At 34.3% G+C, this 14101-nt stretch overlaps 1 protein-coding gene across 1 annotated transcript in view; it reads right to left on the reverse strand.

Annotated features, from left to right (window-relative positions):
• The window catches only part of Cdh7 (cadherin 7), a 140090-nt gene that overhangs the window by 92794 nt on the left and 33195 nt on the right, over nt 1-14101 (reverse strand). The window lies entirely within an intron of this gene.

Here is a 14101-nt window from a genome sequence, read left to right on the forward strand (position 1 = left end):
TTTTGACTATAGTCTCATATCTAAACATATCTCTAGTCCATTCCCAAATTTGTGAACTTGTGACATTTATATGTATATGTCTGTGTATATATATTTAAGTATGTATATTTAAAATTTAGTACTTCAAAGCCAGATTTTGCCATCTTCTAAGTGGGCAGACATTGAATGCATAAGCCAACATAGTTGATTTGAGTTCATGAAGAGACTTTCTGTAGAATGTTTGTAAATTTAGTTCTGAGATACTAATTAATTTGCATACATATGTGTGTGTGTGTGTGTGTGTGTGTGTGTGTTGTGTATGTATTAGGAATTCTGTCTCCTACTTCCCCAGCCTGTCCACATTCGCAGTCCTCTCTATGATTAACCAGCATGGATGAATGTCCAGTCATTAAATTGTTCAATATTTTAAACTTTGGAGCTGAAAAATTACTGCACAGGAAAGTAGGGAATCTAAGTCAATACGTGCATGGGGCTTCAATTCAACAGTTCCCTGAAATACCAAGAACTGCATTAGATTTGCATGATTAACCCCAGCAGCAGCAGCAAGGCAGCATTTTCTGATCTGTATTTCATAGCTGAATCTGTCCCTGCTGCATGTCAGGACATTATGTTGAGCAGAGCAACCTTGGGAAATAGATACAGAAATAATTACATATTTTCCTGAATTTCATAACCTGAGAAACATGCTACTCAATCTATCATTTCAACAATCATTCATTGCTTGCAACTGCTATTATCTTGGACTTTGGTTAATAATCTAAACTCCCAATTTACCAGAGATAAAACTATTCACTGACCTACAGAACTGCATTGGTATTTTTCAAGGGATAAATATTAAATATATAAACTATCAAAGAGTTGTACAACAATAAAACCATCTTTTAATGACATGTAGGTCTCTGAAGTTTTTGAAGACCTTATCTAACTGTATTACCTTATCTATCTAGGGAATCATATATATCTCTTAAACCTAGGATGTTTGTTCTTGTGATACACTAGTAATTGACAGGACCATGATTTGATCAGCTAACAATTATCTTGTATTACTTAATTATCTTAAGTGTCCTGAAGTAGCATTTTAAATGTATTGGAAGTAAACCTTGTATTATAGTTGAGTAACTTCTGGCAACATCCAGCCTACCTCAAAGAAGATAAAGAGCATCAATGAACCTCCTTATAGAGATGACTTCAAATGCAGCAAACCAGCCAATGGGCAAAATGTCCTTGTTTCTGACACAGACAGAATTTTGCCTAAAAATGAGCAAGTTTGGATTCAGGCAGAGTCGAAAGCCACACTCTGCCAACACAGGGTAAGCAAATACTTAATAGTTTCTGTCTCACAAACATGTCTGTCAGATATATTGGGCCAGAAGGTTGAAGATGATGTTCCGATGTTATGGAGAGTTTTAGGTGATTGTTCAGGCTGCAAATTGTCTCTGTCAAGTTCTCGGTTTGGAAGCTGCTTACCTGTACTTCCTGTCTATTCAGATAATAAACTTTATTCCTTCTCAGATCTCTGATGGTGTTGAAGAACAGATAATTTAGTTTTACAATTAAGCTTAGCTGTTTAGGGTTTAAGATGTTTTTAGGCCTAGATAGATATTTTAAGATGATAAAGATGAGATATGATAGGTACTGACTTACATTCAAAATTTTAGACTCACCAAGATGGGAAACATGTTTTCTTCAAGGCTCCTAAATATAAATAGCCAAAACTCTATGAATTTAACATATATATATATATATATATTCATATATATAATATATATATAAATTCCTGATTGTTTCATGGTTCTTCTTGCTGTAGATAGTTTAGTGTATATATGTGTAATGGTATAAATGTGTATGTAAAAAAATAATAAAAGGAAAATATATATAACATGAGAAAGCACTTAAGACAGTGTGTGTACAATATTTTCATCTTTTAGTGATATGGTGATATGGCTTCTGTTTTCTGAAATTCTGTAAGAAATACTGCTTCCCTCTTAGAGCTCTGCTTCATGTTTTTACATACATGATTTGTCCTTTTGTTTCTGAATAAATAGCACAACATATCATTTTGGCATAAGATATATATATATATGGGTTATTTTTGTATGTGTGTGGAGTGGACACTCTGGAATAATGTGTGCTACTAATATATGAGGAAAGTGAATCACTTTGTAACTCTGTAAGTTACTAATATTTATGTTAGTAATATATTTGATAAATGTACACACACATATATATATGTATATGTATATATATATATATATATATATATCTCCCTCTAACTTAAGAAGGAAAAATTAGAGGAATTAATTTAGTCGAATTAGTTAGACCTTCTTGGGTGTAACTATTTTAATATTATCAACACAGTATTGCATTTCATATTGATGAATTATTTACTAATCCTATCAACAGATGAAGAGGCTGGTGCAGTGAATATCTAAGTAAATTGTCTGGCAAAGGCAGAAACTGCCTCTACAGCAAGAGAATGCTGAAACCTGTCTGGTTTGTGAATTACTAAGTTTACACTATTTGCAGATTGATGCTACCTTTGGGATAGGACCTGCTGTCTTCTGCAGGATGACATGCAGAATTACCACTCTCAACAGCTTAAATTCGGAGCTTCGGGGTGGTCTTTATGAACTCATTCTGCGACTCATAAAAATAGTCCTTTCCCCTACTTTATAAGTATAATAAATAGCACATGTAACAACACAAATCAAAATATTTTTCACTGACAAAAACTGCCGAAATAAGTTGTTGTTATCCAGCTAGTAAGATCTTAACTCACTTGCCAGTTACACTCTTGACCCTGTTTCATTTTGGCTGCTTAGGTTCAACCCCTGTGAAGTTCTCCTCAGGCTTCCCATAAAAGTACTGTGGAGAATCGGCATCATGAGACATACCAGACATTATGTATTGTATTTCTTGATGAACTTTTATGCAAATTACATCCCGGATTCCCATTTTCAGAGACAATCCATATGACTCATTTGATAGAAGGTTTAATGGCATGGTGGCAGAGTAACTTTGTCATATTGTACATAGAGGAAAAATGATACACATTCAGTCTTGACCATGACCTTCAGGGTGATCTCTGATGCTACATTTTGCATTATCATGTTGATTGTTCTCCATGACTGACATCACAAGAGTTTTAAGACAGATGATTAATACTGTTTGTTTCCCAATTCATTCAAAAATCTCATTCCTTTTCTTCTTTCCTTGTCCATTCTGATAAACATACACACATGTGATTTCTCAAGGACACAAAATATTACCTCCTTCCTATCATTGGCAGCTTTCTCTTAGCTGATATCATCTGCTATCATTGCCATACAGAATAACAAATTTTTCTTGGATTCTATACTCTTTTCTTGCAAGATTACCATAAGTTATTGTAGTTTAAAAAATTGACCAACTTGGATATTGAGAAAAGTACTATCTAGGTGTACTATCATAAACATAAATGGTACAGAAAATTTTTGTTACGATTTCTAGTGAAAAAGAACTAACCAAGAAGATTATTGTATTATAAATAGCAAATTGCATTCTTAAAATTTTACTTTTAATTGTATGTGAGTGTGAGTTAGTGTGTGTGTGTGTGGTGTGTGTGAATGCATGTGCATGTGTGTCTGATTGTATATCTGTACATAAGTGCAAAAAAATCTGGAATGTTTTTCTGTAAAGCAGAATGTTTTGGATCCCAAGTGCTGATTTTCGAGGTAATTTTGCACCAATTTAGATTAAAGTTTGGATCCAATCTTAGTCTTCTGTTAAAAGCAACACATCAATTTAAACATCGGTCAAATCAAGCTCAGCAAATTCCATTCTGTCATTCTTAATATGACAAGTACCCGTGTAGTCACACACACAAGTGTGTGCATCTTTGTCTCTCTCTCTCTCTCTCTTTCTCTCTCTCTCTCTGTCTCTCTCTGTCTCTGTGTGTGTGTGTGTGTATGTGTTTTTTTTGTTAGTGTATTTCTCTGTGAGCAGCTATTATTATTTAAAATAATTTTATAGTTTAAAGACTGATTACTTACAATCCCATATGCATAAAAGAAATTTTCATTGGACTCAGAGTTTTTCAATAGCAAAAAGAAAGAAAAACAGAAGCAAAGAAACAAAGACAAGCAGTAGAGGGTAAGATGTGGTTGAGGGGACTAGGAGTTGGAACGCAGAGTAGTGGTGGGTAGATATGATCAGTAAATATTCTCTAAAATACATATTTTTTAACAATCCACAGTTGCTTCATTATCTCGTAAAGAGAACTACTCCTCACTTTCTCTACCATGTTTTCTTTACATTTGTTATTTTTCTGCCACTATTCTCTGACCTACACTCCAACTTCGCATCTTAAAATGTATTTTTTTATTTTTGATGTTGTTATTATTTATTTACATCATTCCTTCCCTCCTCTACCTTTTTTAAATTTATGAATTTTTTCACTAATTGTTGTTACATCTATCTATCTGTCTATCTATCTATCTATCATCTATCTATCAACTATCTTTACAAATATATAAACATACCCTTCTTAGTCTGTAAAATGTTACATAATAGTAGTAATAAAATATTTTAAGTTTCAATATTGTAGTTTAATATTTTTACATTTTACTTAATTTACTATAAATGTTCTCATTCATCCTTTGTTTTAATATTATCAGACACATAATGTTGTCTCATTCTCTAGACTTTTAAAATATAATTTTCCTTAGAAGAGGGCTAGCTATGTTATGCCTTTTGTTAAGTGTATGGTTAAAGTGATGAAAACCAAAACTCACTGATGCTATATGGTACCACCTCATTTTGATCAGAAAGCTTGATTCTTGAAAACTTTAGATATGGGCCAGCACATGGCAGACACTGCCTTCGGGTAGTGGCTGCCCCTTTTATGGAGGTTATGTGAGATTTTCAAATTACCAACGAAATATTATGTTGGAATAAAAGAGGCATATCCTAGGGATTCATTGAGCAGTTCTGAATACTATTTGAAACATCATATGCATGATAAAGGAAAGTTAGTTTACCATTAGGAAGATACTTCTTAATGCTTTCATATGAAATTTCATATCATATAAAATGCAAATCCAGAAATAGTCAAATTACTGAGGAATTAATATTTACATGACAATTTTGATACTCAAAGAATTATTAAATTGTAGACTCACTTACATACAACAGTTCACTTACGGGAAGACTAGTAATTACTATAGTTTTATAAGAGATTTTTTTCTCATAAATAGTTCCAATAAGAAAAATGCAAAACTATTAAATATAAATCTTGTAAGTTTATTGGATTTGTGCACACATCAAAAAGGAATAATGTGATGGCACGTACCTCTAAAGATAGCACTCAAAATTATGCATGATTGAGACAAACATTGTGAAACCTTCATCAAAAAGAAAAGATATATACTCTGTGATCAATCTGGACTGATTTATATTAAATATTAATGAACTCATGCAAAATGAATGTTGTACCATTGATTTATTTACTGTAGCTTACTGGCTTTTAACATGTAAAGTATTTTGGTTTTAATTGTTGTAAGCCATGAAAGGAAGGTACTTTTATTATATTTTTACATTGTTAACATTAATAGTACAAAGAGTATATTTAAGTACTAGTTGGCAGTAATGAAGCTGCTGAGATGTTCATATTACATCCATATTTTCTTTTCTTATTATGAATTTTAATAAATATTTTTCATGTGTAAAAAGACACCTTGTAATTATCAAACTGTTGAAGAAATACTGAAAAAGGAAACAAGTGTGTGAGCCATTTCTTTCTGGTTGGAGTATTCCTAATTTATAATTATCATGTAGTCCAGGAAAATGGAACACAATTTACCTGTGAAGCATCTTTGATTAAGGTGTGGTGTGAGAAATTTAGTTATTAATTACCATGCATAGCAATGTAAAGAACAGCAATGTGATTCAGAAATTACATAAGCAATGATAAAAATTTTAGTCAATGATAAATAAATAGATTGTGTTACTCTTGTTGTAAACACATTTGAAAAAGGTTTTCAGTAATCCACTTGTGATCTATTTTCAAACTGAAATCTTCTTTCAATTACTGAAGGGAATGGTGCTATTTCAAGGTTAGTACAAGGAGCCCTAGGTGTGGATATTAACTTCAGTTTTCTCTTTATTATGCTATGTTCATCATCCGAGTGGTCAGTTTATTCATCTGTTATAGATCCATATTGTAAATTATCAGTGGACTTGAATATTGAAGAGGAGAGAAAATAAAATAATGCCTGTGGATGTAGTACTACAAAACCAAGCCACTTATACATATTTATAAATGTTATAAATAGAACAATAGAATCATCTGAGCAAACTGTCTCAGCCATTTTTTTTTTCATTTTTGTAGCTGCTAACCTGTACCTCTGGTTCACTTACATATATAAGTTTTATTCCTTCTCAAGTCTCTGATGGGGTTGAAGACTAGATAGTTTAGTGTCACAATTAAGCTAAGTTGGTTAGGGGTTAAGATGTTTTTAGATCAAAGTAGGTTTTAAATTAGTAGAGATGAGATATTATACATATTGATTTTCAGTCAGAAATTTAGACCCAAAAAGACAGGAAAGATATTTACTTCAACTTTGCCAAATACAAATAGCCATAACATTTATATAACTCCTGATTGTCTTGTGGTTCTTCCTGCTACATGTAACTTATTTTATTCATGGCTAATAATATAAATGTATATGTTAAAAAAAAAAAACAAAATAAAAATGGAAAATAAAAAAATCATCTGTGTTCCTGGGAGATAACTATCTTTCCTTTGTTGAAAAGCCTACATTGTGCTTATTCAGATACAAATGGTCATACCTATATCTTTGTCATGAGGGAAAAGGAAACAGCAACTCACAGAGAAAACAACTTGTCTTTCACACAGATGAATTAATACCTGACCAAAATATCACAAACTCACTGCATATCTTACAGGCTTACTGGCTGGATCCAAATTGTTTCTATCACTAGAGAAATCTTCCGAGAGTCTAATTTTTCCTCATGAAAATTGGATCAGAGTTATCAATTTCAGTTCATGTAAATGTGAATACTGTCTATTCTCTTGATCTGGGCTTTGAGGGAGGACTACCCCTTGATCAGTCATTTACAAGCTCCAAGACTAAACCAGAGCATTTAAAAACGAATTCTGGAAAAAGATGAACTGTTTTGCTTCACAGAAAAACTGATCACTTGTCTTTTAAGCTTGGTCTAGTTTAAGAGTTAAGTAAAATAACAACATTGGAACTGGTGTTTGAAGCCTGTATCTCTTTACCTAAGAAGAGAGAAGAAAATAAATGGGAAAATTTGCTTAGCAATTATTATAATGATGTGTGCCACAAAATCTGCTACAGAAAAAATAAGAAACAAAACCTTTGATATTGATTTTTATGTGCTTATTTAATCTCATTGCATGTGGCAAAATTATTAGGATGTCATGCTGTGTTATTAAAAAACAAAAAGGAAGTAAAGAAAAAAATTTAGCCTATATCAAAATTGGCCCTCCCTCACAGATCATAGCAAATGTCTTGGCCAGTGGACAGTACTCTACTTAAAAATTCCTGTTCAATGTTTTAAGCCAATAATACCTTCATACCTTTCTCCTTGACATAACTTCATCTATGGCATTTGGTAAAATGGAGGAGAGGGCAAGTAGAGGGCAAACTTTAACCTGGCCTTTTGGAGGAAGCATTCACACATGCTATAGAAGATATTATCATATAAACCTGCTTCCTGAAATTTTTCAAATCGTGCTTTTTTGCCTTTTGGTATAGAAAATGGAAACATTAATAGAAGATGCAATGGAAATACAACTTTAGAATATGAATTCCAGGGAAAGAAACCAACACTTCTATAATTTAGAGAAAAACTATTTGATTACCTTCAATTCAAAAAGAAAGATTAACATGTGTTCAATGTCAACAATACTGTCAGTGGTTATAAAAAGAAATGCTATTAAATAACACTGATCTAGGGATGAAAGGAGAAAAGAAGGTGAACAGAATGGGAGAAAGTTCAAGAGGAATTCAGTCAGTAGGTGATTTCAATAAGTAAGATTATTAGTGAGTTTTTAGTTTTAGTACATGAGTTTAAAAAGCCTTCTCTCTTCTACAATTACTGATAACAATTAGACACCATAAAATCATCCAGTCTTACTCAGCTTATTCAACTCCTTCCATTGTATTGTTAAATCCCACTTCCTCATTTTCCATTCACATACGTTTATTCCAAGCATGTGATCCCATCAGTCTCCAGAGATAAATCCCAGGCTCAAAGTACATTTCATTATAAACCTGACAAAATGGTTTGTAAATTGATACACTCAATGATGGAATAAAATCACCTTTCCTGAACAGATGCTCACATACCCCCTTTGTCCTTCTGATAACACTGCAGAGTGTCAAGGACACAATTTGGTGAGAAACTTGTGATCAAATAGCAATAGCTGAATTAAACACGATAGTACAGAAAACTTGATTGAAGCTATACCCCATGGTAGACTATTCCACTGGATGCTCTTGTTTTACACACACTCGAATATATTTGTTCTACTAAATTTCAGTAAGAATATCTCATTTTGGCATTTTTAATCTATAAAAGAAGAAAAAACACCTAGGCATGATAAACCTGCTTAATTCCTTTAAGGGTAGCAAAGCTTTTGGATGAGCCCAATCAAGAACCCACTAGAACATTTATCCATAGGTCAGACTTTATTAAATCCCTAATCTAACAAGAAGAAAAGAAGACACAGAGGATCTGAGGGAAATATTCTCCTTTCATACTGATTATCTCATTTTGAAAGAAAGGGAAGAAATAGGTTCATTTAGATGTCAAAAGAGGAAATATACAAGTCTACAGGATTTCGGCAATAATGTGCTAAAGATTGTAAATGAAAATTAAAGAATTCCTCAAAGATTTTTTTCTAGGGTAGCTTTGAGAAACTCTAAAACTTCCCAAATGAAAAATAAGCTGAGCGTCCAGGACAGACTCTTCTGTGAAACTGGTAATTTTCTCATTCAAAATGCAGCTAGTATGACAGTTAATAGGCCCTCCTGTGACAGAAGACCTGAAAGGCATTTCATCTTGTAAGCAATGCCACACAGAGCTAAAGGATGACCAAGTCTCTTCTGAATGCTCTGCTCCCTTCCCACATACTTAGAGCTCCAGTGACCTTCACTTCTTGACTTTCTACCATTTTCACTACAGCGCTTTATGCCCTAAGGATAAAATTTGTCCGAAACTATTGTGATAAAGTTATTAAAGAAAAAGAAACATGAGAAAAGGGATTGAAGTAGAAAGGACTCTTAGAAACCATGAAAAGACGAAGTCAGTGATTAGATTAAGGCATGGTGAAACATCTTTACAAAGTTATATGATTATCCTTGAAGGGACTGGCTATTGCTCTTCTGTTTTTTCTGTCTTTCTGATGTCAACATGAGAACTCAACTAGTACCACCTAGAAACAGGGGTTGTGGGGTTCAAAGTGTAAATTCAAAGAAAAGGCAACAGGATGAGTGAGGTTACATAACACTGTTGCTTGATGGATTAAGCCTGGGCTTCACAGAATTTTACTTAGCTTTTGAACTGAAGAAGCATTGTTCAATTTTGAAAATATAGTAGGTTATCTGATGATTTTTAATGACCACATTTATTTCATTGAAGGACACTATTCTTTCTTTCCCAATGTGTATCACATATAAGGACTCTAATGTGTTATCCATAGTTCCATTCCATAGAAGTGGGATTCAAGAGGACTAAATAAAACATTACAACAATATGTTATAATCATTCCAGGGATTCACAATAACTTAAGTCAATTTGTAATCATATTATACAACAAGAAATATAAAAAAGCTAAGAGACCAAAATCTAGTGTCCTAATGTTCTCTAAAATTGGACAACTTAAGACATAATTGCAGTTGAAAAATAGTCATGTGTGTAGTCAGTATATACATAATTACCACTTCATGCCTACTGTTGATTCCAAACACTGCAAAAGCCATGAAGGAAGGATAAGTCTTAGGTATGATATTTTCCTTTGTTTAAAATAATTTTAAAGAGGCTATCCAAGCTGGCAGCACTAATTGCACACTGTGCCTGATTAGGAGGAAAACCAGGACTGCACAGTAACCTAAAGGCCAAACTGAGAGCTACAAAACACAAGAGCTACTGATTCCCAGGTGAGAGAGATCCACATTGTGTGGGGCACAGGTGGGTCTGATCCCTGACCACCCAGTAACCCAAAGAAAAATCCCTAAGGACATCGCACGTTAGCCACCATGTTGGGAAGGCACCATCTTGGGTTATCTGTGCAGCTTTAGGCTCTAACCACACTTCTACTGCTTTCTGGATTTGGGACAGAAGGACTTTGGGTTATCTGTGCAGCTTTGGGCTCTCAACTCCTATCTATTGCTTTCTGTATCCGGGACAGAGAGTGGTGGACAGGCAGAGCTTAGTCTTAGCACCACCGGACACAATCTATATTAGCTGCCTCCCGAGAAAGAGTGCGGGCACCCAAGCACCTTTGAAGTCTGATCTGTCAGTGCCCCAGCTGCTTTCCAGCCCAGCAGAGCTGGGTCACAGACAAGATAAGTATAGCTCAGCCAGCTCAAGAGGGCCTGTGGAAGATAGAGCTGAATTCAGGCATTTGCCAGAATCTGCATTGTCCAACTACAAGCAACATTCTTGGGATCTTGGACTGTCTCTGCCCATCCACCTGGAGCATACAGCTCAGACACAGCTAAGACAGAATGCAAATAGGCAGAGGAGAGAGCTACACAGGAGACAAACCTCTTGAGCGTCTATGCTATGAGCAACTTTAGGCCTGGGTCAATCTCTGCCTGCCTGCCTGCCTTCACTGTCTCAGCTAAGACACAAAGCAACCAGGCAGAGTAGAGACCTTCTTAGGCCATAATCCTCATTAGCTGCTATCTTGCTACCAACTTCTTGCCCACCTAAGGCCTACTGTCCTAATCCACCTAGGTCACAGACCTTTGCAGGCCATACCCCACATTAGCTGATATTTCATGAGCAGCTTTGAGCTCTAATATCTCTCTCTGCTAGCCAGTGACTTACTGACAACAAGAGGTTTATAGTATAGCTCAAGAAGACTAGCAACAAAATTCAGAGCCATATAACAACCCCGGAAACCAATGATCTTAACAAAGCGAGGATTGGAGAAAGTAAAAAGTTCCTGTAAAAAAACCACCCAAGAAATTTTGGACACCATGAAAAGACCAAATCTAAGAATAATAAGAATAGAAGATGGAGAAGACTCCAAGCTCCAAGGCACAGAAAACATGTTCAACAAAATCATAGAAGAAAGCTTCCACAACCTAAAGAAAGAAATGCCACAAACATACAAGAAGCCTACCAAACTCCAAATAGATTAGACCAGGAAAAAAATCTTCCTTCCACATAATAATCAAAAAATTAAGTATACAGAACAAAGAAAAATATTAAAAGCTGCAAGAGGTCAAGTCACATATAAAGCCAAACCCATCAGAATTACACCTGACTTCTCAACAGAGACTAAAAAAGTTAGAAGGGCCTGGGCAAAAGTCATGCAAACATTAAGAGACCACAGATGTCAACCCAGACTACTATACACAAGAAAACTATTCATGACCATAAATGGAGAAAACAATATATTTCATGACAAAACCAAGTTTAATCAGTACCTAACCACAAATCCCTCTCCTACATAAGGTAATAGAAGGAAAACTCCAACTCAAGAAGGCTAACTACACCCAGAAAAACACAGGAAATAAATAACTCCACATTCACAAATCCAGGACACACACTCTACCACCACCAACATCAAGACAAAAGGAACTAAAAACCTGGTCATTAGTATCTCTTAACATCAAGGGTCTCAATTTCCCAGTAAAAAAAAAAAACACAGGCTAACACAATGGATGTGAAAACAGGATCCATCATTCTACTGCATACAAGAAACCAATCTAAGCAATAAAGACAGGCATTACCTCAGAGTAAAGGGTTGGGAAACTGTATTCCAAGCAATGAACCCAAGAAGCAAGCCAAATCAACCACATCCCCAAATGCAAGAGACATCAATAAAGCTTAAATCACACATTGAACCCCACACATTCTTCTATCCCCAATAGACAGATCAAAAGAGAAACTAAATGGGGAAACAAGAAAACTAACAGACATCATGAAACAAATGGACCTAACTGATATCTACAGAATATTTCACACAAACACAAAAAAATACACCTTCTTTTTAGTACCTCATGGAACCTATTCCATACTGACCACATACTTGCTCTCAAAGCAAATCTCAACAGATACAAGAATATTTAAATAATCCTTTGCATCTTATCAGACAACCAAGGGATAAAGATAGAATTCAAAGACAAAAGAAACAACAGAAAGCTTACTACAAGCTTATGGAAACTGAACAACTCCCTACTCAATTACATCTGGGTAAGGGAAAAAATAAAAAGAGAAATTAAAAACTTTCTAGAATTCAATGAAACTGAAGGGACAATATACCTAAACTTGTGGGACACAATGAAAGCAGTTCTGAGAAGAGAGTTCATAGCAGTAAGTGCCTATAGAAAGAAACTGGAGAGATCCCATATTAGCAACTTAACATCACATCTGAAAGTTCTAGAATGAAAAGAAGTAGACACATTGAAGAAGTGTAGACAGCTAGAAATCATCATACTCAGAGCTGAAATCATTAAATTGTAAACAAAGAAAACAATTCACAGAATCAAGGAAACCAAGAGTTGGTTCTTTGAGAAAATCAACAAGATTCACAAACCTTTAGCCAAACTAATTAAAAAAGCAGAGGGAGATTATTCATATCAACAAAATCAGAAATGAAAAGGGAGACATAACTACAGACAATGAGGAAATCCAAAGAATCATCAGGTCTTACTTCAAAAGCATATATGCCACAAAATTTGAAAACCTAAACAAAATGGACAATTTTCTTGATAACTATCAACTACCAAAATGGAATCAAGATGAGGTAAACAAATTGAATAGTCCTATATCACACCTAAGGAAATAGAGGCAGTGCTCAAAAGTCTCACCAAAACCAAAACAAACAAACAAACAAAAAACCAACCAACCAAACAAACAAACAAAAAAAAAACAACAGTAACAAAAAAAAAAAAAAAAAAAAAAACCTAGGACCAGATGGATTCAGTGCAGAATTCTACCAGACCATCACAAAAGAGCTAATACCAATTCTCTTTAAAGTATTCCATAAAATAGAAGCAGAAGGAACATTACCAAACTCATTCTATGAGACTACAGTCACCTTGATACCTAACCCAGACCAAGACTCAACAAAGAAAGAGAATTTCAGACCAATTTCTCTTATGTATATTGATATGAAAATTCTCTTTATTGAGAATACTCGCAAACTGAATTCAAGAACACATTAAAATTATCATTCACCATAACCAAGTAGGCTTCATCCCAGGCATGCAGGGGTGGTTAAATATACAGAAATCCATCAATGTAATTCATCATATAAACAAAGATACAAATCTGAGAAAAAGAGGTCAAACTATCACTATTTACAGATGATATGATAGTATTCATATATGAGCCCCGCCAAAAAATATATCAAGGAACTCATACAGCTGATAAACACCTTCAGCAAAGCAGCTAGATACAAAATTAACTAAAGAAAGATCAGCACCACTCCTGTATACAAGTGACAAGCAGGATAAGAAAGAAGTTAGGGAAACAACACACTTCCCAATAGCTACAAATAATATAAAGTATATTCTTGTAAGTCTAACCAAGAAAATGAAAGAATTGTATGAAAAAAACCCTTCAAATCTCTGAAGAAAGAGTTTATAAAAGATCTCAGAAGATAGAAAGATCCCCTATGTTCTTGGATTTAGACAATCAACATAATAAAAATGGCCATCTTACCAAAAGCAATCTACAGAAAGATCAATTCTCTACTTCATATGGAAAAACAAAACAAAAAAAAATCCAGAATAGATAAAATGATACTGTACAATAAAAGATCTTCTGTAGGAATCCCCACCCTGGATCTCAAGCTATACTACAGAGCAACAGTAATTAAAACAGCATGATACTA

The sequence above is a fragment of the Acomys russatus genome, chromosome 6, assembly GCF_903995435.1.
Source record: "Acomys russatus chromosome 6, mAcoRus1.1, whole genome shotgun sequence".
Classification (NCBI taxonomy): Eukaryota; Metazoa; Chordata; class Mammalia; order Rodentia; family Muridae; genus Acomys; species Acomys russatus.